Here is a 25,919-nt window from a genome sequence, read left to right as displayed (position 1 = left end):
ATGAAGTCTGCCTTAATGTAACTTTTGTTAAAGAATCTGGATTGATCCACTTTGCCATTCAGGTTAACTGCAAATTTTTCTGACATTTAAGAAACTCCATAACCCAGCTCATGTGTATGTCCCCTGCTTGAGACACTACCCACGGCTCACTTAGCTTTTACTTTTCTCTTTCCTTGTACGTACTTATTTTATTTATTTTATACTATTTAGTTATGTTGTGTTTAGTCACATAAATTTACATGTCTTTTTCCTCTACGAAGTGGTGATTTCCCTAAAGCAGAATCTCGGGTTCACTAACTTTTATAATCTTTTCATCATGGACGGCACAATGATGTTCCTTAGTCAAATGAGGGACTTGCCTGTTTTCATTTTGTTGGCCAAATGTTCCGCCATTGTTACCTTTTAATATAACAAATCCCATAATTTGATTTTAATGAATATATAGTGTATCTGTGGCTTGCTCTCAAGAATATAATTGAGAAAGATCAACTCTGTTAACTGATTCAAAGCAGAATTTTATATGTTATAAAGGTAAAAAGGGAGGCAGCAGTGGTGTCTTTTTGGAAGAATCAAGGCTTCCTGGAAGACAATGTGATGGTTCTAAATGAATGAGTAGAAAAGTAAGTAAAAAAAAAAAAAAAAGTAGTATTAGCCCAAAAACCGACAGACAGTGAAAAACAGTTTTAAAGCTCATAAACATACTCAAGATAGGTAAGAATTCTTTAGGTAGTAAAGGTAGCATCATAGATGAGTGGGGAAAGGAAAATTAATAGTGAAGGAGACTTGATTATGGGGAAGAAAAAAAAGCTTTCCCCGTGTATCCTACAACAAAAAATAATTGCATATGTAAAAAACAAAATCGTAAACAAACTAGAAAGAAATACAAGTGAAAATTTAATTGATCTAGAAATAGAAGAACATAATTAGGAAAGAATTGGAAGAAATTACAATTACAAGAAGGGATTGAATTGTTTGTAAAAATTTCAAGAAAACACAATACCATCCTGGGGAAAGATCTTTGTAACTGTATGTCAGGCAGAGATCTGATGTGCTTAACATATCAAGATCTAGTCATCAGAGAAATGCAGATTATTATATTTTTCACCTACCAGATTTTGTAAAAATCTTTTTTTCTGTGCTGGTAAACATGCAGGGACTCTGTTCTTATACCTTACAGATGGGAATGTAACTCAGTATGACCTTCCTGGAAAACATTTGGCAATATATATTAAGGTTATATGTTAGTCGCTCAGTCGTGTCCAGCTCTTTGTGACCCCATGGGCTGTAGCCTGCCACGTTCCTCTGTCCATGGAATTCTTCAGGCAAGAATACTGGAGTGGGATGCCATTTCCTTCTCCAATATATTAAGGTTAAATGAGAGTATATGCACAGTGTCTAAAACACTAAGACATAACAAGTGGTGCTGGGAAAACTGGTCGACCACTTTCTAACCCCATACACAAAAATAAACTCAAAATGAATTAAAGATCTAAACGTAAGACCAGAAACTATAAAAATCCTAGAGGAGAACATAGGCAAAACACTCTCTGACATAAATCACAGAAGGATCCTCTATGATCCACCTCCCAGAATACTGGAAATAAAAGCAAAAATAAACAAATGGGATCTAATTAAAAGCTTCTGCACAACAAAGGAAACTATAAGCAAGTTGAAAAGACAGCCTTCTGAATGGGAGAAAATAATAGCAAATGAAGCAACTGACAAACAACTAATCTCAAAAATATACAAGCAACTTATGCAGCTCAATTCCAGAAAAATAAATGACCCAATCAAAAAATGGGCCAAAGAACTAAATAGACATTGCTCCAAAGAAGACATACGGATGGCTAACAAACACGTGAGAAGATGCTCAACATCACTCATTATCAGAGAAATTCAAATCAAAACCACAATGAGGTACCACTTCACACCAGTCAGAATGTCTGCAATCCAAAAATCTACAAGCAATAAATGCTGGAGAGGGTGTGGAGAAAAGGGAACCCTCTTACACTGTTGGTGGGAATGCAAACTAGTATAGCCACTATGGAGAACAGTGTGAAGATTCCTTTAAAAATTGGAAATAGAACTGCCTTATGACCCAGCAATCCCACTGCTGGGCATAACACACCAAGGAAACCAGAATTGAAAGAGACACGTGTACCCCAATGTTCATTGCAGCACTGTTTATAATAGCCAGGACATGGAAACAACCTAGATGTCCCTCAGCAGATGAATGGATAAGAAAGCTGTGGTACTTACACACAATGAAGTATTACTCAGCCATTAAAAAGAATACATTTGAATCAGTTCTAATGAGGTGGATGAAACTGGAGCCGATTATACAGAGTGAAGTAAGCCAGAAAGAAAAACACCAATACAGTATACTAACACATATATATGGAATTTAGAAAGATGGTAATGATAACCCTGTATGCGAGACAGCAAAAGAGACACAGATGCATACAACGGACTTTTGGACTCTGTGGGAGAGGGGGAGGGTGGGATGATTTGGGAGAATGGCATTGAAACGTATACTATGATGTAAGAAACGAATCACCAGACTATGTTCAATACAGGATACAGGATGCTTGGGGCTGGTGCACGGGGATGATCCAGAGAGATGATATGGGGTGGGAGGTGGGAGGGGGGTTCAGGATTAGGAACTCATGTACACCCGTGGCTGATTCATGTCAATGTATGGCAAAACCAATATAGTATTGTAAAGCAAAATAAAGTAAAAATTAAAAATTAAAAAAAAAACACTAAGACAGAGTAGATGCTTAATAAATATTAGTTAACACTTATTGTTACTATTGTTGCTTTATGGTTCACAACATCCAACCTTTTTATCAGCAGAGCACCTAGAATAATACCTTGAACTTATCAAATTTAATAATAGCCAATTATTTTACCTGCAAAAGAGTTTACTCATAGCCAGAGGAATTGCAATTCAGGTAATGGAAACTATGGTGGACCACAAGCAAGTCCAGAGGACATGGAAAGGCTTCCCTGGTGGCTTAGATGGTAAAGAATTTACCTGCAATTCAGGCAGCCTGGGTTTGATCCTTGGGACAGGAAGATCCCATGGAGAAGGGAATGACTACCCACTTCAGTACTCTTGCCTGGAGAATTCCATGGACAGAGGAGCCTGGCGGGCTATGGTCCACAGGGTTGCAAAGAGTTGGACACAATTGAGCGACTGAACTGAACTGAACTGAAGGGGCTGTCATAACTAAATAGTTCTTGGGAGGAAGCAGGGAGTTCAAAGTATGGCCATTGAGGCTTTTCATTGTTTGTGGTGCTACAGTCTTTGATTGACTGGGCAGTGGTTGGCCAGAAAGATGGTTTTCTTCTTCCTGCTGAATAGTAAAGTAGGCAGTACCTTCCTGTGGGAAGAGGTAAGGGTATGTCTCTTATAGTTTGGAGTAACTGATGATGTACAGCCATGAGAGCTCTTCCTATAGACATATTCTGACTCCAGCTTCAGCTGAGGTTCTTTATTTCTACAAACTTAATGGATGTTTGTTAATGTCTATTTATATTTGATTGGCTGATTCTCCTTGTCTTACAGGAATTTTGTAGGAAAAAGATACTGCATGTCACTGAGTCAGTGACATGATAGGCTATTAAAACATTGATGCTGTAAAGATACAAGTTACCTTAAAGGATCATCTGGTTCGGTCTATTAGCAAGACACTTTGGACAGTAGCAATAAATGTTTGCTGTTGACGATATGCTTGCCATCTACTGCTGCATATTAAATAACCCCAAAACTTAGTGACAAAATTTTGTTGTTGTTGTTGTTCAGTCACTAAGTTGTGTTCAACTCTATGCAATCCCATGGACTGTTGCTTCTTGACCCGCATACAGGTTTCTCAGAAGACAGGTAAGGTGGTCTGGTATTACCATCTCTTGAAGAATTTTTCACAGTTTGTTGTGATCCACATACTCAAAGGTTTTAATATAGTCAGTAAAGCAGAAGTAGATGTTTTTCTGGAATTCCCTTCTTTTCCCTATAATCCAACAAATGTTGGCAGTTTGATCTCTGGTTCCTCTGCCTTTTTTCAACCCAGCTGGTACATCTGGAAGTTCTCAGTTCACATACTGCTGAATCCTAGCTTGAAGGATTTTGAGCATTACCTTGCTAGCACTTGAAATGAGCAGTAGTTTGAACATTCTTTAGCATTGCCCTTCTTTGGGACTGGAATGAAAATTAACCTTTTCCAGTCCTGTAGCCACTGCTGAGTTTTCTAAGTTTGCTGATTTATTGAGTGCAGCACTTTAACAGTATCCTTTTTTAGGATTTGAAATAGCTCAAGTGGAATTACATCACCTCTACTAGCTTTGTTCATAGTAATGCTTTGTAAGGTCCACTTGACTTCACAGTCCAAGATATCTGTCTCTAGGTAGTGACCACAACATCATGGTTATCTGGGTCATTAATACTTTTTTGGTACAGTTCTGTGTATTCTTGCCACCTCTTCTTAATCTCCTCTGCTTCTGTTAGGTCCTTACCCTTTCTGTCCTTTATCTTGTATATCAAATAAAAGCAAAACTTAGTGACTTAAGAGAGTAAAAATCATGTATTGCCTCTCACAATTTCTGTGAGTCAGGAATTCAAGAGTGTCTCAATTGGGCATTTCTGTTTTAGTGTTTCATAAGGTTACAGTCCAGTGTTGCCTAGGATTGTGGTCATCTAAAGACTTATGAAGCTGGAGAGGCTGCTTTCAAAGTGACTGTCTTTATACGTCCACCAGGTTGTCACAAACTGTTGGCCACATGGGTCTCTCCATCGGATATCTTGAGTGTCTTGCTCACAGCATGGCCACTGGCTTGTCCTGGAGCATGTGATCAATCTGATGGACCAAAGCAAAAGCTGCACGACTTTTTATGACATAGCCTTGGAAGTCACACTCGGCAGCGTTCAAGGCCATCCCTGATTGAATTTGGGCAGACTAGGGAGGCGCACAATGGCTAGGCAGTAAGGTTCAAAGGAGGCCACCCTGGAAACTACCACAGATGCCAATCACATTTCCAGCATGGAGAATTATCTATTTTCGTGAAAATATCTAAGGGTGGAAGCTCTTAACTGATCCTTTTTATCCTTAATATTGCTTAAGAAGTTGTCCCTTAATTTCAGCCCTAATCTTTCCTGTTAAGTCTAGGAAAGACCGCTGATTTGATGCTGCTCTTTACAGAGTCTTTGAAATATCCCTACTGACAACGCCAGTGACAAAACTATTTTAGTGATAACCCATTTTGGGGGCAAAATGATATTTAAAATGGGCAAGACATTAATTCATTTATCCAAGCATTTTTTTTCATTCATTTGATAAACAGTTGATTAATTTTTGTGTGTTGTAAATACATATAAAAGAACGTATACCAAAAATAATTTTACAGTTTAATGATTATTCCAGTTGATTCCTACCCCAGTTTTTAAGTATTTCAGCTTACTTCTTTTTGCTGATTTGTTTCCTTGACTTTCACTTTTTTACTTTTCTTGATATTATACTAATATAATAGTAAAATTGTTATTGATTTAGCACTTACTATATACCACGACTTTAATGTATGACTAATCTTCCAACAGATCTTCACAGCAGGTGTAGTTATCACCATTTGATTACAGAGAATTTAAGTAATTTGTTCGAAGTACTCACAGCCAGTAACTGGCAGGGCGAGATGCAAACCAGTATCTGTCTCTCTTTTCTTTATGACATTGCTTCTGTTCTTGAGTTATCCCCTTATGCATATGCCTCCCACCTAAGAGGTAAGAGACTTCCACATTGTTACTCAGGCATTTTCAAATTGTTTCTGCAGTTATCTCCGTTTATGTGCATAGTATGGTTAAGAGGTCTGATTCAATGAGAAGTCTTTCCTAATTTACCAAGAAGAACACTTTCTCCTTAGGTTATTTACTAAAAAATGCCATACAGTTAACAATATATAGCTCGTTAGCACCTAACTTTCAATTAAATTACTTTCCCTGTTGTGTATTTTAAAAATGTGACCAATAACAGCCCCCCCTTTTTTTACACTTAATTAGCTCTTGCCGTTTTGTTTTTCTACCCATAAATATAATGATTTTGAAGTCATAAGGTAGAAATTATACAGGATAGTGAGTTGAAAAAGAAAACCAAACTTCAAGACAGAAAGCGTATTTTAAATCTGTGCTCTAAATAACCATTGCCTAGAATTGATATGGAGCCGCACTGTGCAGTATGGCAGTCACTAGCAATATGTGGCTGTTTACATTTCAATGAATTGAAACTAAATAAAATTTAAAATTTGGCTCTTCATTTGCCTTAGTTACACTTCAAATGCTTAGCAGCCACCTATGGCTAATGGCTACCATATTGGAGAGCACAAACACTGATTTTTTTTTTTTTTTTTTTTGGCTGTGACTTTCAGTGTGCAGGATCTTAGTTCCAACCAGGGATGGAAACTGTAACCCCAGCATTGGGAGCTCAGAGTCTTACCCACTGGACCACCAAGGAAGTCCCTGAAATATCTGTCATCACACAAAGTTCTGTTGAACATGCTGGAAAAAAACAATGTCATAAGAAAAAATTTCACAGATTAAAAAAAAATAAGCCAAAAGGAAAAGAACAGAAGTTCTGTTATTTTAATCATATTTCATACTTTCTTCTTGATTTTCTCCATATTTATGTTTTCTCTTTAAAATGTTATATGTATATGTACACATATATATATATATATATATCAGTTCAGTTCAGTTCCTCAATTGTGTCTGACTCTTTGTGACCCCATGGACTGCAGCACACCAGGCTTCTCTGGCCCATCACCACCTCCCGAAGCTTATTCAAACTCATGTCCGTAGAATCGGTGATGCCATCCAAACATCTCATCCTCTGTCACCCCTTCTCCTCCCACCTTCAATCTTTCCCAGTATCAGGGTGTTTTCCAATGAGTCGGTTCTCCGCATCAGGTAGCCAAAGTATTGGAGTTTCAGCTTCACCATCAGTCCTTCCAATGAACATTCAGGACTGATTTCTGTTAGGATGGACTGGTTAGATCTCCTTGCAGTCCAAGGGACTCTCAAGATTCTTCTCCAACACCACAGTTCAAAAGCATCAATTCTTCTGCGCTCAGCTTTCTTTATAGTCCAACTCTCACATCCATACATGACTACTGGAAATACCATAGCTTTGACTAGACAGACCTTTGTTGGCAAAGTAATGTCTCTGCTTTTTGAGATGTTGTCTAGGTTGGTCATAACTTTCCTTCCAAGGAGCAAGCGTCTTTTAATTTCATGGCTACAGTCACCATATGCAGTGATTTTGGAGCCCCCCAAAATAAAGTCTGACACTGTTTCCACTGTTTCCCCATCTATTTGCCATGAAGTGATGGGACCAGATGCCATGATCTTAATTTTTTGAATGTTGAGTTTTAAGCTAACATTTTTACTCTCCTCTTTCTCTCTTATCAAGAGGTTCTTCAGTTTTTCTTTGCTTTCTGTCATCAGGGTGGTGTCATCTGCATATCTGAGGTTATTGATATTTCTCCCAGCAATCTTGATTCCAGCTTGTGCTTCATGATATACTCTGTACATAAGTTAAATAAGCAGGGAGACAATATACAGCCTTGACGTACTCCTTTTCCTATTTGGAACCACTCTGTTGTTCCATGTCCAGTTCTAACTGTTGCTTCCTGACCTGCATACAGATTTCTCAAGAGGCAGGTCAGGTGGTCTGGTATGCCCATCTTTTTCAGAATTTTCCACAGTTTTTTGTGATCCACACAGTCAAAGGCTTTGGCATAGTCAATAAAGCAGAAATAGATGTTTTTCTGGAACTCTCTTGCTTTTTCCATGATCCAGCGGATGTTGGCAATTTGATCTCTGGTTCCTCTGCCTTTTCTAAAACCAGCTTGGATATCTGGAAGTTCACAGTTCACGTACTGTTGAAACCTGGCTTGGAGAATTTTGAACATTACTAGCGTGTGAGATGAGTGCAATTGCGCGGTAGTTTGAGCATTCTTTGGCATTGCCTTTCTTTGGGGTTGGAATGAAAACGGACCTTTTCCAGTCCTGTGGCCACTGCTGAGTTTTCCAAATTCGCTGGCGCATGGAGTGCAGCCCTTTCACAGCATCATCTTTTAGGATTTGAAATAGCTCCACTGGAATTCCATCACCTCCACTAGCTTTGTTTGTAGTGATGCTTCCTGAGGCCCACTTGACTTAGCATTCCAGGATGCCTGGCTCTAGGTGAATGATCACACCATCATGATTATCTGGGTCATGAAGATCTTTTTTGTACAGTTCTTCTGTGTATTCTTGCCACCTCTTCTTAATATTTTCTGCTTCTGTTAGGTCCATACCGTTTCTGTCCTTTATTGTGCTCATCTTTGCATGAAATGTTCCCTTGGTATCTCTGATTTTCTTGAAGAGATCTCTAGTCTTTCCCATTCTGTTGTTTTCCTCTATTTCTTTGCATTGATCGCTGAGGAAGGCTTTCTTACCTCTCCTTGCTGTTCTCTGGAACTCTGCATTCAAATGGGTATATCTTTCATTTTTTCCTTTGCCTTTAGCTTCTCTTCTTTTCTTAGCTATTCACACACAAGAAATAATTACAGCTAAATTTATTGCTAATTGCTAAGTCACTTCAGTCGTGTCCGACTCTGTGCGACCCCATAGACGGCGGCCCACCAGGCTCCCCCGTCCCTGGGATTCTCCAGGCCAGAACACTGGAGTGGGTTGCAGTTTCCTTCTCCAGTCCATGAAAGCGAAAGGTTAAAATGAAGTCACTCAGTCATGTACGACTTAGCAACCCCATGGACTGCAGCCTACCAGGCTCCTCCATCCATGGGATTTTCCAGGCAAGAGTACTGTAGTGGGGTGGAACTGTACTAAGTGCCTTCTGTGTATTAACTCATTTAATCCTTAGAACAATGTTATATTCATTATGGAAAATATTTTTAAAAGAGAAAACCAACCTTAATCCGCAAACTCAGAGGTAATCGCTGTTGACATTTCTGGTGGACACTGTGGTATGCTGCCTGGAGCTCAGGATACAGCTGCCAGGAATCTTGGCTGCTGATGACTCACATGTGAGTTGTTCTCCAGAATTACCTTCCGTGAAAGCAGCTGCCTCACACTAGGTTACATCCCCTCCCTGGAGACAGCTCACATCCCATGACTGGTCACTTGTAAAGGTACAAGGCACAGTCCCTCAAAGATAAATAGTTGCTTTTTTTTTTTTGAAAAAGGGGGGTTCAATGTGGGCTAGATCCCTGGTGGGAGATCCTGCATGCTGCAGCTAAGACCCAATGCAGCCAAATAAATTTTTAAGAAAGGTACAAGGGACAGTCTGAGACATGCAGGTTGAGAACTCACTTCGTACACAAAGCTCGGTGCCTTCTGCCCTGTGGTTTACCCTCTCCCGCGGCCCAGTCCTGCCTCCCCTAAAGGCGCTGCCTCTCAGAGTATTCTGTGCTAAACCACCTGCATGCAAATCTCTGCCCCAGAGTCACTTTCCTGAAAAACGCAACCTCAATCAACATTTCAGAGGATCAGTTCCAGCTTTTTTATTTTTGCATATATTTATGTAACTTTAAAAAACTTATCCAAACATAGGCCACCCCAACAACTTTGATGTTTTCTCATCTATTGTTTTGTATGTTAACTTTTAGTTGATAACATTTTATGAATCATTTTGCATGCCACTAAGTATTTTTTTATACCACAGTTTGTAACAGCTCCTCGGGATTCATGTAATACATTATACTCAGTCTTACATTCTTGAATATTTTGGTGTTTCCTGGTTTTCACTGTGGCAAACCCTGTAACTTAGACCAACATTCATCCCCAACTTCTCTCTCACTTGCCTGCCTATGGGATGGGAAAACCAAATATTCCCATGTATTTTGTTTTCCTAACCTTGCTAGGAGTGGTGTAAATTCCAGCCTTCGAGAAGTCAGCTGAAGATTTCTGAAGTTGTAGGGAAGTTCCAGGAAACCTTTTGCCTTCCAAATAAAATTGCACAGCCAAAAATGATTTCATCTCTTCCCTGTTCTCTCTGCTTGGTAAGGAATAAGATGTCTGGAGCTATGGTAGCCATCTTTCATCCATGAGTGAAAAGTCAAGAAAATGAAGGGCTTCTGGCCTTAAGATCATTGAACATTTAAACCAAGGGACTTCCCCAATGCAAGGGATGTCGGTTCAATCCCTGGTTGGAGATCTTGCATACTGCAAATAAGACCCGATGCAGCCAAAATAAATTCTTTTAAAAAGCAACCACTTATCTCTGGATTTCTCATTATGATGAGGAAAAAAACTATATTTTTTAAAATGTGCTTATGTTTGGATTTTCTGTTACTTATAGCTGAAATAATTTATAAATGTCACTGTCCTTGATGTTCGTGATTATAAGTAATACAGTGATAAACACTTGAATAGCAATGGTTTAACATAAAAGTCAAGGGAGAAGAATCAGGATCCTTCTCTTCCAGTGTTTCTTCTTTTTGACCTTGTGCAGCTCTGTCCTTAATCATCCTGTTTTCCTTTTCTTGTGGGGACCAGAAAAATAAGGCATGTAAGGCTTCCTAAAGTCTTTCAAAAGGCAGTAGTAGTTAGAAAAGGAAATAGACCTTTTATAGATCATAATCATATCTCTTCAAATAGGATATTTTAGCAAAGGCAGCATGCCATTGAGTTGATACCCACTACTGCAGAATCAGCAAGAGTCTTTTGGAGCAGGTGTTGCATGAACTGGGTAGCATTAAGTAATGTATTAATTTTCTCTGTGCTGTGCTTAGTTGTTCAGTCATGTCCAACTCTTTGCGACCCCGTGGGCTGTAGCCCGTCATGCTCCTCTGTCTATGGGGATTCTCCAGGCAAGAATACTGGAGTGGGTTGCCATGCCCTCCTTCAGCGGATCTTCCCAACCCAGGAATCAATCCCAGGTCTCCCGGATTGTAGGTAGATTCTTTACCATCTGAGCCTTGCTGCTGCTGCTGCTAAGTTGCTTCAGTCATGTCCGACTCTGTGCAACCCCATAGACGGCAGCCCATCAGGCTCCCCATCCCTGGGATTCTCCAGGCCAGAACACTGGAGTGGGTTGCCATTTCCTTCTCCAATGCATGAAAGTGAAAAGTGAAAGTGAAGTCGCTCAGTCGTGTCCGACTCCTAGTGACCCCAGGGACTGCAGCCTACCAGGCTCTTCCGTCCATGGGATTTTCCAGGCAAGAGTATTGGAGTGGGGTGCCATTACCTTCTTCTGAGCCATGAGGGAAGCCCAATTTTCTGTATATTTGCCTGGAAGTCATTAAGGTCTCTAAGGTTGGGATATTTTATCCTTTGAGGATAAACAGAGAATCAAAGAAGATGAACTGCACTACTGTTTGGAGTGAAAGGAGCAGTGCTAAATTACAAAGCAGATGTGAAGATTGTGTTTGAATTCAGCTTTCTAGTGGCAGGCACTTGACATTGGCAAAACCTAAATCTAGTGAGTCTACCTCTATGACTCCCACTTACCCAGTCTTAAGGCTGTTTATAATTTGACAGCCGTAGAAACCTCAGGCTGGCTGGTTTGGGCTCAAAGCATGGGGATACTTTACAGGTCTCAGGGAATCAGTATCTAAGACCTGGGGTGTCAAAGACAGAGACGCTCTAGCTCATTCCCACTAGTGTCTTTAGGATGGAAGATGGCTCTAGATCTGGCCAGACTGCCAGCAAGTTGCTACGGACTAGACTTCCATTCATGAGCATGGACTAAAACTGGCCTGGCAAAAGCAGCAGAGTGAAAAGGCAGCCTAAGGAAATCATATATCTAATAAGGGGATAATATTCAGGATCTATAAGGAACTCTTACAACTCAACAACACCAAATAGAATCCACTTTAAAGATGGGCAAGAAGATACACAAATGGCGAAAAAGCATATAAAAAGATGCTTAACATTACTAATGATTAGAGGCATGCAAATCAAAATGGCTACCATTGAAAGCAAGCGAAGAGAAAATAACAAATGTTGGCGAGGATGTGGAGAAATTGGAACCCTTGTGCCCTGTTGGTAGGAACATAAAATGGTACAGCCCCTATGGAAAACAGTGTGCTGCTTCCTCAAAAAATTAAAATAGAATTACCATATGATCCAGTAATCCCCTTTCTAGGTATATGTCCAGAAGAACTGAAAGGCTTTCAAAGAGGCACTTACACACCCATGTTCATAACAGCATTATTCATAATAGCCAAAAGGTGGAAGCAAACCAGGTGTCTATAAATAGAGGAGTGATGAAGAAAATATGGTACATGCATACAGCAGAATATTTTTCAGCCTTAAAAAGGACGGGAGGGAGGGAGTCCTGTCACATGCTACAACATGGACTATAAGGACATTATGCTAAGTAAAATAAACCAATTGAGAAAAGATGAATATTTGATTACATTTATGTGAGGTATCTAGAATAGTTAACCTCACAGAGACAGAAAGTAGAATTGCAGTAGTTGCCAGTGGCTGGGAGAGGGGAATGGGGATTTGCTGTTTAAGGAGTATAGAGTTTCAGTTTTGCAAAATGAAAATATTCTGGAGATCGTTGCACAATAATGTGAATGTACTTAAAACTTAGGAGGGGTGGGGAAAGAAAAGTAGATCAAGATCGCAGGGTCCGGCAATGCCTAAGATACATATATACTATCTTGGTCCCTTATTTGATGACCCTTGCAAATAATATTACTCATGGCACACTGTGTATTTTTGTATTTATTTGGTGTATTTGGTGCATGAAATAGGACCCACTCATATCATGTTGCAACAGGAGATTTAATACAGGGAATCAGGAGCTTACAGAGTTACTGGAAAGTCTGAAGAGATAAAAGTGGGGCCTCCAGGAGTGCTTACTAGGACAAGGCTGCTGGGCTGGTTTACCAGGCAAGAGGCAATCTCTGCTGTAGACAGAGAGCTGGGGCATCTGGGGACACCTTTGGTGCTGTTGAGTTCAAAGACTCAACACTGTCACTGTTAACAGAGAGCCACTGCTGCTCCTGGGACTACCTCTCAGCACCCATAAAGTTAGTACCTAAACTAGTTAGTAAAGCCCAGCGTGTTCACAGCTGAGTTTACTGGCAGAAACAGAGCAGGTGGCTCCAACCTTCGATCCATCTTCCAAGTGCTTCTAATTGGCAGAAGCAGAACCCTAACTGCACGGAGATGGGGGAGGTGTGGTTTTTATTCTTCCTTAACACCTGCAGAGCGCTGAAGAATTGATGCTTTTGAACTATGGGGCTGGAGAAGACTCTTGAAAATCCCCTGGACAGCAAGGAGATCAAACCAGTCATTCCTAAAGGAAGTCAACCCTGAATACTCATTGGAAGGACTGCTGCTGAAGCTGAAGCTGGAATATTTTGGCCACCTGATGTGAAGAGCCAACTCATTGGAAAAGATCCTGATGCTGGGAAAGATTGAAAGCAAAAGAGGGCGACAGAGGATAAGATGGTTAGATGGCATCACCGATTCAATGGACATAAACTTGGGCAAACTCCAGGACGGTGAGGGACAGGGGAGCCTGGCATGCTGCAGTCCATGGGGTTGCAAACAGTTGGACATGACTTGGCGACTGAATAACAACAATGACACCTGCAGTCTCAGAAACACTAGAGGACTTCCCTGGTAGTCCAGTGGTTAGGAATCTGCCTCGTAATGAAGGGGACACAGGTTTGATCCCTGGTTGGGGAACTAAGATCCCACATGCCACAGAGCAGCTCCTGAGCCCACGTGCTCAGGAGCTCGCTTGTCACAATTAGAGAGTCTGTACCTCAACAAAAGATCCTGCGTGACCCAACTAAGACCCAACCCAGCCAAATAAATATTGAAAAGAAATACTAGAGGTTTGGCATAAATGCTGAGAGCCAGTTCAGGGCACCCACCACAACTAGATTGTGGCTTTAGGCCCCTTCCACCTCTTCTCGTCTTTGGCCAACTCCTTATTCCTTTACTTGAGAAATCTCTGACACTCCCTTCCCTACCTCCACCCGTATAGAATGGAATGCCTCTTGTGAGTTTCCCTAGGTCTTAGCTCTAGCTATGAGACCTGTGTAGTTCTCTATATCATAATAGCCCGGTTTCTTCTTCCGGGCTTCCCTGGTAGCTCAGCTGGTTAAGAATCCGCCTGCAATGCAGGAGACTCCTGTTTGATTCCTGGGTCGGAAAGATCTGCTGGAGAAGGGATAGGCTACCCACTCCAGTATTCTGGCCTGGAGAATTCCATGGACTATCCATGGGGTCGCAAAGAGTCAGACATGACTGAGTGACTTTCACTTTATTCCTCCACTAGGCTAAATGCCTTAAAGGTAGAAACTTGGTGTATTATTTGTTAAGAAAAATAAGTAATTCCAATATTATAACATCCCAAATAGCGTTTCTTTTCCTATTTTCTTTGCTCCATACTTTTGTGTGCTGATATCTACATGGTAAAAGCAAAAAAAGGTAACTTTCTGGCTTTTTGGCAGAGCAAAGAGTAGTTCCACCAATACTCTCTATATGTATCCCTATTTGACTCTCTGTGTACCTATATACGGAGAAGGCAATGGCACCCCACTCCAGTACTCTTGCCTGGAAAATCCCATGGATGGAGGAGCCTGGTGGGCTGCAGTCCAGGGGGTCGCTAAGAGTCGGACACAACTGAGCAACTTCACTTTCACTTTTCACTTTCATGCATTGGAGAAGGAAATGGCAACCCACTCCAGTATTCTTGCCTGGAGAATCTCAGGGACAGGGGAGCCTGGCAGGCTGCCGTCTATGGGGTCTCACAGAGTCGGACACGACTGAAGCGACTTAGCAGTAGCAGCAGCAGTACCTATATAGGTACAACTATACTCCAATATAATGAAAGTTGCTCAGTTGTGTCCAACTCTTTGTGACCCCATGGACTGTACAGTCCTTGAAATTCGCCAGGCCAGAATACTGGAGTGGATAGCCTTTCCCTTCTCCAGGGGATCCTCTCAACCCAGGGATTGAACCTGGGTCTCCCGCATTGCAGGTGAGTTCTTTACCAGCTGAGCCACAAGGGAAGCCCCATATTCTAATAAAAATTAATTTTTAAAAACACTTGAAGTTCTGAAATTCCAGGACTCTATGAATAAATTCTACTTTGTTTTTCATTCAGTAATTATTACTTCTGTATAGTGAAACTTTCTTCACCCTCTGAAGTCTAAGCTTCTGTGGGATTTCAATTTTGCTTCCTCACATCTTCCATGATACCTAGTCCAGTGTCCTGCATAGTAGGAAACAGGCTCTTAAGAGGTAAAAAATAAATGTATAGATTGAGATCTTTCCCAGGGGAAGTATTCATCAATTTTTCTCCTCTTTACTGTCATATGTTACTTTCTTTTGGGGGTGACATTCAAATGTAATTTGAGTATGCCTCCAAGAAATCAGTCCTCAACATTTTTGGAGATGTTTCTGTAGTCAGAGCTGAGATTCTTTTCCTTAGAGCAGGGCTGTGTTCACTGCCCAGTTGTCTATTCCTGAGACTGAATGTGAAAATGTTTCTTTTAAAAAAATTGTGTTGCATGCATATAAAATACTCTTGGCCTGTGGATAATGCCAGATATAGTAGGGAGTTCTCTATAGGGGACCAGTTTTTATTCCGCTCCCTTTTTTAGGAAATGAAGTTTAAAAAGAAAAAAAAAGGAAATAAAATTCTCTGTAAACATATAAATGACCTATGGAGAAGGCATAATGTTTCTGAAACTTTGACTTATGTCAGTAGTTCAGTCTCAATGTTACCATGAATGCAGATTAAACAAAGCCCGAAAGCATGTGAAAGGGAAAGAAAATAAGTACCTTTTAAAAAGTAATTGTATTTAGCTGCTATTTTACATTATGGCTTCCCTGGTGGCTCAGATGGTAAAGAATCTGCCTGCAGTGCAGGAGACCTGAGTTCAATCCCTGGGTCAGGAAAATCCCTTGGAGAAGGGAATGGCAACCCACTCCAGTATTCTTGCCTGGAGAATATCATGGACAGAGGCGCCTGGCGGGCTAAGTCCATGGGTTCACAAAGAGTCAGACACAACTGAGTGACTTTCACTTTGATACTACATTCTAGGGGAACAGCAAAATTCACCTCTGGGGTAAATGGAGATTTTGTTTGAGGAAAGAGAAAAAAAAAAGACCAGCCTTTGAGATTGTGAGCTAGTCTCTATGGGGATGGTTTGACAATGAGAATTTTTAAAACTTTGTTTGGAGTAATAAAATTACAGTGATTTGGACCTGTGGAACTCAGAAAAGAGATGAAGGAGAAGGAAATCTGAGCAAAATGGCAGCAGGCAGTACCGGAGAAGAAAACATAGTGATAAGTTCCCTGTGTTGAAAAGGACCATAGAACTTCTGGATACTTCTATTTTCTGTCCTGGGCTTAAGTAAGTAGGTAAAGTCACTCAGTCGTGTCCGACTCTTTGTGATCCCGTGTACTGCAGCCCACCAGGCTCCTCAGTCCATGGGATTCTCCAGGCAAGAATACTGGAGTGGGTTGCCAGTGCACTAATTCCTCTTGTAATTCCCAGACCTTCAGTAAGTCTTTTATGAACAACCACTTGTGCAGAATGGTGCTTGGGGAATAAATGAGGAGGGGCAGTGGTGACAACTAGGATGAAGTGGGGGAAAGAGGAGATAGCAGTCACTAAAACACAGAAATTTAGAAACAATCAAGAATTCCTTCTTAACCTTGGGGTAACCTTGGGGAATCATAACCTTTGTATTAAAGGGCCAAGTAAACCTAGAGGCCTGGGACACTTGAGGTCATTCAGCACTACACATGAAAAGTTAAACATGCAACCTGATCCCCAAGCAACAGGAACAACCCCCAGATTGTGCAGGATCTGCCTGGATGGGCTGGGGTGCTCTTTAAGGACTTGAATACAGAGAATTCATAGAGAAAATTGGAGACTGATATTAAGAACCATTCATCTCACTGAAGAAACTGCATATTTAGAAACAAGAACAACAGCAAAACAGAACTCTGTAACCTGTTCACATGTGGGTCTGTGCATTCTTAGTAACTGTCACCATGGTAGCAAGGCAGTTTGACAGGGTGCCTTCTTAGCACAGTATATACAAAGGAGAGAGATAACAGCTCAGCATGTACTGTCTTATACCTTCCTTATTTATTTGTGTTGATCCTGTACCTCTGACTATTAGCCTCTGACACTTCTCGTCCTGATAGCATCAAACACAGTGCTAAGAATATATTAGGCACTAAAACACATATACTGATTGACTGAATTGAATAAATTATATTTCTGCTGTGTCTTCCTTTCTAAGCTATAGAGAGAGTCACCCAGCAGAAATCTGATTTTAAAAATGACTCCTGGGAATTCCCTGGCGGTCCAGTGGTTAGGACTCTGCACTTTCACTGCTGAGGGGGTGGGTTCAGCCCCTGATCGGGAATTAAGATCCTGTAAGCCTTGCAACAATCCCCCCACCCTGAAAAAAAAAAGAAAAAAAAAACCCTCCTATATTTATCTGGGAGGATCAAAACTAGGCCATTTTCCTAATTGGACTGGCCCAACATGCATTTCAGATTGGAGGGGGTGAAAGGACAAAGATTAGGTACTCTAAGACTCTTTATCTTATCAGAAGACTAACATGTGAGTAGTAGATAGATGAGTAAGTAAATTCACTTGCATCAGTAAGGCCGTTCAAGGCCCAGAGGCTTTTTGTGAAGACTTGCAGTGCTGTTTTCTGCTTGGATGAAAAGACAACGTTGGCAGCAGTTCCTGGACGAGTAATGTCAGGCGTGGGTTAAAGCCCAGAGGACAGGGAGTTCCCCAGATTTGAACTTCAAACTGAGAAAGCTTTTTGGGCAGCTTATATTCAATGAACACTCAGCCTGGGAAACCTTCTTATAACGTTTTGAGTGAATGATAATCTTTTAGTGTAGCCTTTTCCCTAATATATTCTTACATTTCATTTTAATTTGTCATCTATATAATTGCCCTGCATGTCAATGACTTTCATTTCTACTCTTAATGTTTTGTTATTTCACATTTCTTTTTTAAAGTATTTAAATGTGGACATAGCCTCTTTGTTTTAATAGCCAGGGGGTGCCTAAAATTTGCCACTTTTAAATCTGGGTTCCTGTAGTTTCAACAGATTCTCAGCATGTGCCACCTCCAGCTTACAGATTGATATTCCAGTCATGTTTGAGGCTGAAAACAGCTGCAAGAATTTGTCCTTAGAATTCTTTAGCAGTTGCTTCCAGTTGATAAAGTCCAAATTTGGCTGGTCGGTGGATCAGCTACTGGGATGTGATTATCGTCATGATATCACTCCACTGGGATAAACCAAATGGGACCAGCCTCTCATGGAACAAGCTGCAGAGGTTGCCATTGCCAGAGAGGGATAGGTTAAATCCTTCCAAATCTGCTAAGCAATTTGACCTAGTTCCTGGAAATAAGAGTGTATAATGAAAAGTATATTTGGTTGCAAATTTGTTTCTTTCTTTCTCAAAATTACTTTTGAACCCCTGTGAGACAGGGATCTCATGGGCTCAGGTACACCATTAATAAGCTTGACTAATTCAGTATGAAGTTTGGGGAGCAGACAAATAATATTGACTTCATTTTATGAAAAGAATGTTTAGGCTTATAGTGGTGAATGTTTGTGAAGACACAGTTGACATGCTTCCAGCACTCTCCTCTCCTGTTTTTTGACCCCTGTGTTTAAAACAATGGCGGGCGCAGGTGCTCAGTCAATGCTGAAGAAGTGAGGGAACGAATTTGAAAAGCTCCTGACAACCTGCCTCCAACCTACTTGTCCAGTTGTGGTGTATCCAACTGCCCTCTCCCCAAAACATCCAATTTATACTTTGGCAAAATAGTTACTGAGTTGCCTAAAAATCTCTCCTGCTTTCCCACTTCAGTACCTTTGCTGTTACTGTACCAATGGCCTGGAATATTCTTTTCTCATATCCCAGAATATGCAAAAGTTACTGTTATTCAAGCCTCATTTCAAACGCTACTTCCTTCATGAAAATTTTATTGATGATCTCAATAAGGTAAAACCAAGCCTTTTTGCCTTCTAACTCATAAAACTCTGTACCTCCTGGTCATTTATTCTCAACTATTTTATCACATAATTATCTCTATAGTTAATGTATTACAAGCTTGCCATATAGTAATCTTGAAGATTGGCACTGGGTCTTATTCATATTTACAGTAACTCGCCCATAGTTGATACTCAGTAATTGTTGTTGTTATTCAGCCACTCAGTTGTGTCCAACTTTTTGTGACTCCATGGATTGCAGCATGCCAAGCTTCCCTTTCACCATCTCCCAGAGTTTGCTCAAACTCTTGTCCATTGAGTCAGTGATGCCATCCCACCGTCTCATCCTCTGTCTCCCCCTTCTCCTGCCTTCAATCTTTCCCAGCATCAGGGTCTTTTCTAATGAATCGGCTGTTTGCATCAGGTGGCCAAAGTGTTGGAGCTTCAGTTTCAGCATCAGTCCTTCTAATGACTATTCAGGATTGATTTCCTTTAGGATTGACTGGTTTGATCTCCTTGCAGCCCAGGGGACTCTCAAGAGTCTTCTCCAACACCACAGTTCAAAAGCATCATTTCTTCAGCATTCAGCTTTCCTTACGGTCCAACTCTCAAACATCCATACATGACTACTGGAAAAACCATAGCTTTGACTATGTGGGCCTTTGTCAGTGAAGTAATGTCTCTGTTTTTAATACACTGTCTAGGTTTGTCATAGCTTTTCTTCCAAGGAGCAGGTGTCTTTTAATTTCATGACTGCAGTCACCATCTGCAGTGATTTTGGAGCCCAAGAAAATAAAGTCTGTTACTGTTTCCATTGTTTCTCTATCTATTTGCCATGAAGTGATGGGACTGGATACCATGATCTTCATTTTTTGAGTGTTGAGTTTTAAGCCAGCTTTTTCACTGTCCTCTCTCAGCTTCATCAAGAGGCTCTTTAGTTCCTCTTTGCTTTCTGACATTAAGGTGGTGTCATCTGCATATCTGAGGTTATTGATATTTTTCCCGGCAGTCTTGATTCCAGCATTTGCTTCATCCAGCCCAGCATTTTGCATGGTGCACTCTGCATATAAGTTAAATAAGCAGGGTGACAATATATAGCCTTGACATATTCCTTTCCCAATTTGGAACCAGTCCATTGTTCCATGTCGGTTTTAACTGTTGCTTCCTGACCTACATACAGGTTTCTCAGGAGGCAGGTAAGATGTTCCGGTATTCCCAACTCTTTTATAAGAATTTTTCAAGTTTGTTGTGATCCACACAGTCAAAGGCTTTAGCATAGTCAATGAAGCAGAAGTAGATGTTTTTCTAGAATTCTCTTGCTTTTTCTATGATCCAGTGGATGTTGGCAGTTTGATATCTGGTTCCTCTGCCTTTTCTAAACCCAGCTTGAACATCTGTAAGTTCACAGTTCACACACTGTTGAAGCCTGGCTTGGAGAATTTTAAGCATTACTTTGCTAGCATGTGAAATGTGTGCAATTGTGTGGTAGTTTGAACATTCTTTGGCATTGCCCTCCTTTGGGATTGGAACGAAAACTGACCTTTTCCAGTCCTGTGGCCACTGCTGAATTGCCATATTTGCTGGCATATTGAGTGCAGCATTTTAACAGCATCATTGCTTAGGATTTGAAATAGCTCAGCTGAAATGCAAAAGTAGGAACTCAGTAATTAGTTGTTGAAATAATTACGGTATTCAATTTTACTAATGCTGTACTGTGAACCCCAGAAAATTTTTTATCAGTTTTCTTAGTAGAATATAAATGTTCTCATAAATGGACACTATTTAAACTCCCAAATAGATTGGAGTTGTATTGGTCAACATTTTCTTTCTAGTAATTCTGTAAAGGGTTGGAGCCCTCATTAAGACAAAAGGACTCTCCCTGTGTTTTAAATGATCATGGACTTAATTCTTTTAGTAACATCATTAAAATTTATATCTTGTGTTCCTCAGAGAAGATCTTTTGCATGTTTTTTTCCTCACTATGTGTGTATCATTAAATGTTAATTCATCTGATCTTTCAGTTCTGTTGTTCTCACCTGTGTTACTTAAAGTTGGCATTTCCATCCCTTTATCCATTTACATGTAGGGCAAAGGTCTTCATGGAGACTTTTGGAGCTGTGCTTTCTGCATATTATTAAACATTTTTTCTACAAATGACCTCGTCTTGACACTTAATAATCAAACTAAAAATTCTCCCCCAATTTTAAATAGTTAGCTACCACCATGTGCAGAGATTGAAGAGAGAGGAGGTGAAGCACAGATTATCCAAGAATTAAGGCTGGAAGTGAACTGAAAGCTTCCCTCTTAAAAGCAAGCACAGCACTATGTGTTTTATTTCCTAAAACTTATAGTTCTCCTGAGGAAGGCATGTAATATCTCATTCAGAAGATTCTGAGGATTTAAGACAAAAGATGCAAAGAAGTGGAAAAAACTGTCCTTTTCAAAAATTTGGGATGGTCTTTATTCTGACCGCTACATGAGTTACAGTCCTAAATTATAACTTTCCAAGTCTCATAAAAGCATTATTCCTAAAATAAATGATGCTTCAATCAAACCCTCACCAGTTTTTATTTTAAATGATATTCTTTTTACCACGCTGCTTCTGTTGCTTAGAGCCATGACTCTATGTCCTTTTTGTCACTCTCTCCCCATCTCATTTCCTTCTTTTCTAATCATATTTCTATCCTTTTTCTCATTCTCTTTATTCTAAGTTACAATGTATGTACTTAAAATACTTTTACATTTTTGAAGTAATTTCATAGTCTTCCTGTCTTAATTGATGTTTTTCAGAATATCCATTTCTTATTGAAAACATCTGTTGAGCATCTGTGATCAGCCAGATCCTGAGCTAGGTAAGGAGATATAATCATAAACAGATGATATAAGGCCCTTGTAAGGAGCTCATCGTCACTGGAGATGGCATTTATTAAGTAAATAATAACATAACTTATTTGTCTAATAACTCAAAGTCTATGATAGAGTGGAGTCGAAGGTAGCTTTACTGCGAAAGTGAAGCTGAATTTTGTGAATACAAGTATGAATGAGGTATGAAAGGGCTTGGCATGCTCAAGATAAAGAGAAAACATGGGGGTGGGGAAGGATGGGAAAAAAAGAAGACCGATGTGGTAGGAAAATTTTGAGCCAAGGGTAGAGTGATTTGAGGGGAGGTAGGTAGGGACCAGGACATGTAATGCCACTATGGGCCAGGTTATATATTTTGGACTTAATCCTAAGAAAAATGAAAAAGCTATTGGAAAGTTTTAAATAAAAGGATGTAATCAGATTTTATTATTTTAAAAGTAACTGTGGAGAAATTTAAGATTCAGGAGACCTCTAAAAAAGCTATTGCTGTAACGTAGGTGTTAATGATATTGGTTTGGACTAGTAAAGATGGGAAGAAGTATGTGTTCTGAAATTCTATTGTGGACAGAATTCACAGGACGTCCCTGTGGATGAGTATAGATCTGTCCTGTCTAGAAACAGAGGGAGAGGTGAAATGACTTCTCTTGAAGCACAGGAATCTTACTCAAGATTAATTCATGATAATATAGTAGTTCATGATGGAAAGATGCAGAAAGAAGAGGAGGAGACTTCATCTTATTAGAATATAAATGCCATGCCATGAAGTCAGGGGTTTTTAATTTCTTGTTTACTGTATCTCTAGCGGTTGGAATAGTGCCTGACACATACCTACTAAACAAAAATTTGTGGAATGAATGCCTAGTGCCACAGTTACAGTACAGAAACTATCTAAGCAGTTGCCTTGGCCAAGACTCTAATTATAAGAAGAAAAATTTAGATTAAATTTACCATCACACCTCACATTGCTTCTCTAAAGAGGTAATGAGAGAAAGCTTTGCTTTTGTTTATTTATTTATTTACTTAATTGTCTGTTCCTGGCCTTGGTTGTGGTACACGGGGTCTTTCGTTATGGCATGTGTGATCTCTTGAGAAGGCAATGGCACCCCACTCCTGTACTCTTGCCTGGAAAATCCCATGGACAGAGGAGCCTGGTGGGCTGTAGTCCAAGGGGCCGCTCAGAGTCAAACACGACTGAGCGACTTCTCTTTCACTTTTCACTGTCATGCATTGGAGAAGGAAATGGCAACCCACTCCAGTGTTCTTGCCTGGAGAATCCCAGGGACGGGGCAGCCTGGTGGGCTGCCGTCTATGGGGTTGCACAGAGTCAGACACGACTGAAGCGACTTAGCAGCAGCAGCAGCATGTGTGATCTAGTTCCCTAATCAGGGATCAAACCTGGACTCCCTGCATTGGGAGCGTGGAGTCTTAGCCCTTGGACCACTGGGGAAGTCCCAAAGCTTTGTTTTTAAATCATGGGACGCTGGAGAATTTCAGCTAAGCAGCCAGCTGGTCTATAGGAATAAAGATGGACAAAATACTTGCCTGGGCAGCTCGGCTGGGACCAGGTGAAGGTCCTCAAAGCCTGGTGGCTTTGCAGGACCTCACTGTTGGAAACCACAAAGAATCTGAGTGTATCTGAGTGTGTGGGCTAAATTCCTGACTTTATAAACGGAAATTCATCATTGCTTATATCACACATCTGTGAGACTTATAGATTGCCTCATCAGCAGGACCCAAGAACAAAAGCCTGTCTACAGTTATCTTCCAGCTCTCCTAAACTGAATTTTCCAAGTTGAAATAGCCGAGTCTACTAGTAAGCTTCTGAAAGCAGCCAGTTCATCTGGTGTCTACTGCAGAGTCTGGAAAACTGCCACCTGTGGGAACAGTTAGCCTGCAGCCCATTATTTACTTTTTAACAGCTTTATTGAGATATAATTCACATGCCCTACAGTTGCCCTTTTAAAGTGTACAGTTCAGTGGGTTTTTGGTGTATTTATTGAGTTGCACTATCTTCGCCACAATTGATTTCATAACATTTTCATCACATATCCCTAGAAAACCCTCACCCATGAGCAGTTCCTTTCCCTGTTCGCCAAAACCTGCCAGCCCTCGTATTCTTTTTTTTGTTTTTTTTTTTGGTCTATAGATATGCATATTCTGGATGTTTCTTATAAGTGGAATCATACAGTAGGTGTTTTTTTTGCAACTGGCTTCTTTCACTTAGCACGTTTCAGGATTCATCCAGGTTGTGGCACAGCAATGCTGCTTTCTTTCTTACTGCCAAGAGAACAAAATGGATGTTTCCACACTTTGACTATGATGAATAATGCTGCCATGAACATCTGTGTATAGTGTTTTGTGTGGACATATATTTTCATTTCTCTTGGGTATATACGTAGGAGTGGAATTGCTAGATCATATATAACTCCCTGCTTAGATGTTTGAGAAACTGCCAAACTGTTTTCCAAGGCTGCTGTGATATTTTATAATTCCCACAGTAATGTATGAGGGTTGCAGCTTCTGCATATTCTTGCCAACACGTGTTATTATTTGTCTTTTTGATTATAGCCATCAAGGGGTGAGGAATGATATCTCATTAGGTTTTGTTTTGCATTTCTGTAATTTACAGCTTATTTTTATACAGTGTGAAAACTATGAATGGTTTTTACATTTTTTTAATGTTGAAAAAATCAAAAGAAGAATATTTATCTGAAATTTTCAATTTCAGTGTCTATAAATAAAGTTTTAGGGAAATACAGTCTCACCAATTTATTTTGTATTGTGTGTGGCTTCCTGCAACAGAACTGAATAGTTACAACATTGACTGCGTGGCCTGCAAAGCAGAAAATGTTTACTGTCTGTTCATTTACAGAAAATATAGTTGGATGAGACTTGTCTACAATGTAGTTGATGAGACTGCAAAGAATCTAGGATAGGAAGAAGGAAATATCACTGTCCAGTAGAAATGGATTTTTAAAAAATAAAAATAGGGGATGCAAACGAGCAGAACAAGGGAGCAAATTAGGATGTTATTGGTCTTAGGGAGACTACCATATTTTCACTTGAGTCATTACTATAAGAGCCTTCCAAATCTGGGCTCTCCACATCTTGCAGTTCTCTCCCAGAGTTCTACTCCTAATCTACTGCTCTGGTTATATATTGTTCATCAGAAACCTCCAGGGATGTCCCATGCCTGCAGACCTCTTCTTCAGGAACACTCAGCCAGTGTCCCACGTGATCTGCCACAGCTTAATTTTCTGACGCTTACCTTCTATCGAAGATGTGCATGTGCTGAGTTGCTTCAGTCATGTCCAGCTCTTTGCGACGCCGTGGACTGTGGCCTACCAGGCTCCTCTGTCCATAGGAGTCTCCAGGCAAGGCTTTACGACTGAGCCACTGGGGAAGCCCTCTGTTGGAGACACCTCACCTGAATTTCAGGATTCTGTGCCTTCACTCATATTTTCTTTTCTACTTGGAATGCTCTTCTCTTCTCCAAATCCTGGACACATTTTATTATTATCATAAAGTATTTCAAGCACACAGAGAAGATAATAATATAGGGATATCTGTGCACTCATCACCAAGCTTTTGTCAAATCTTTTGCCATCTTTAGTTTGAAAAAAAATTGCACATTTATGAAACAATATTACCCACATAGATACTTTTAAAATCTCCACAAATACTAAATCTTCTAAGTTCGGCCTTGTTAATGAACCCAATCAGAATTAAACTTCTTTCTGTGATTTCCTGTAACCCTTTCTTTATACCTGTACCATCTGACTTATTCTACCCTTACAATATCTTCTTTAAGTGTTCCTTACTGTTATCATTCCCATAGAGTGGTACAAAGATGATTTTAGATAGTCCAAGGTAAAGGCATTTAAAATTTTTTAAATTGTGTTTATTTAAAAATGCATATTAGAAATATGTAAGCACAAGTATTTAAATATATATATCTAGAACATCAACTCCATGATTTCCCAGATACTCTAAACTAGGTAGAGGTACTAGAAATGGTGTTAGAAAAATATGGAGTAAATAATGTTAGAAAAAT

General features: G+C 40.1%; 1 protein-coding gene across 1 annotated transcript in view; it reads left to right on the top strand.

Annotated features, from left to right (window-relative positions):
- XPOT (exportin for tRNA) overlaps positions 1-25,919 on the top strand; it is a 173,350-nt gene that overhangs the window by 507 nt on the left and 146,924 nt on the right. Inside the window, exon 2 of the mRNA XM_013963896.2 lies at positions 21,794-21,855. The gene's annotated coding sequence lies outside the window, so the exon portion shown is untranslated. The remainder of the gene's footprint in view (positions 1-21,793; positions 21,856-25,919) is intronic.

This window comes from Capra hircus, chromosome 5, assembly GCF_001704415.2.
Source record: "Capra hircus breed San Clemente chromosome 5, ASM170441v1, whole genome shotgun sequence".
Taxonomy (NCBI): domain Eukaryota; kingdom Metazoa; phylum Chordata; class Mammalia; order Artiodactyla; family Bovidae; genus Capra; species Capra hircus.
Note: the sequence above shows the minus strand (reverse complement) of the source record. Positions and strands in the feature narration are given on the sequence as shown.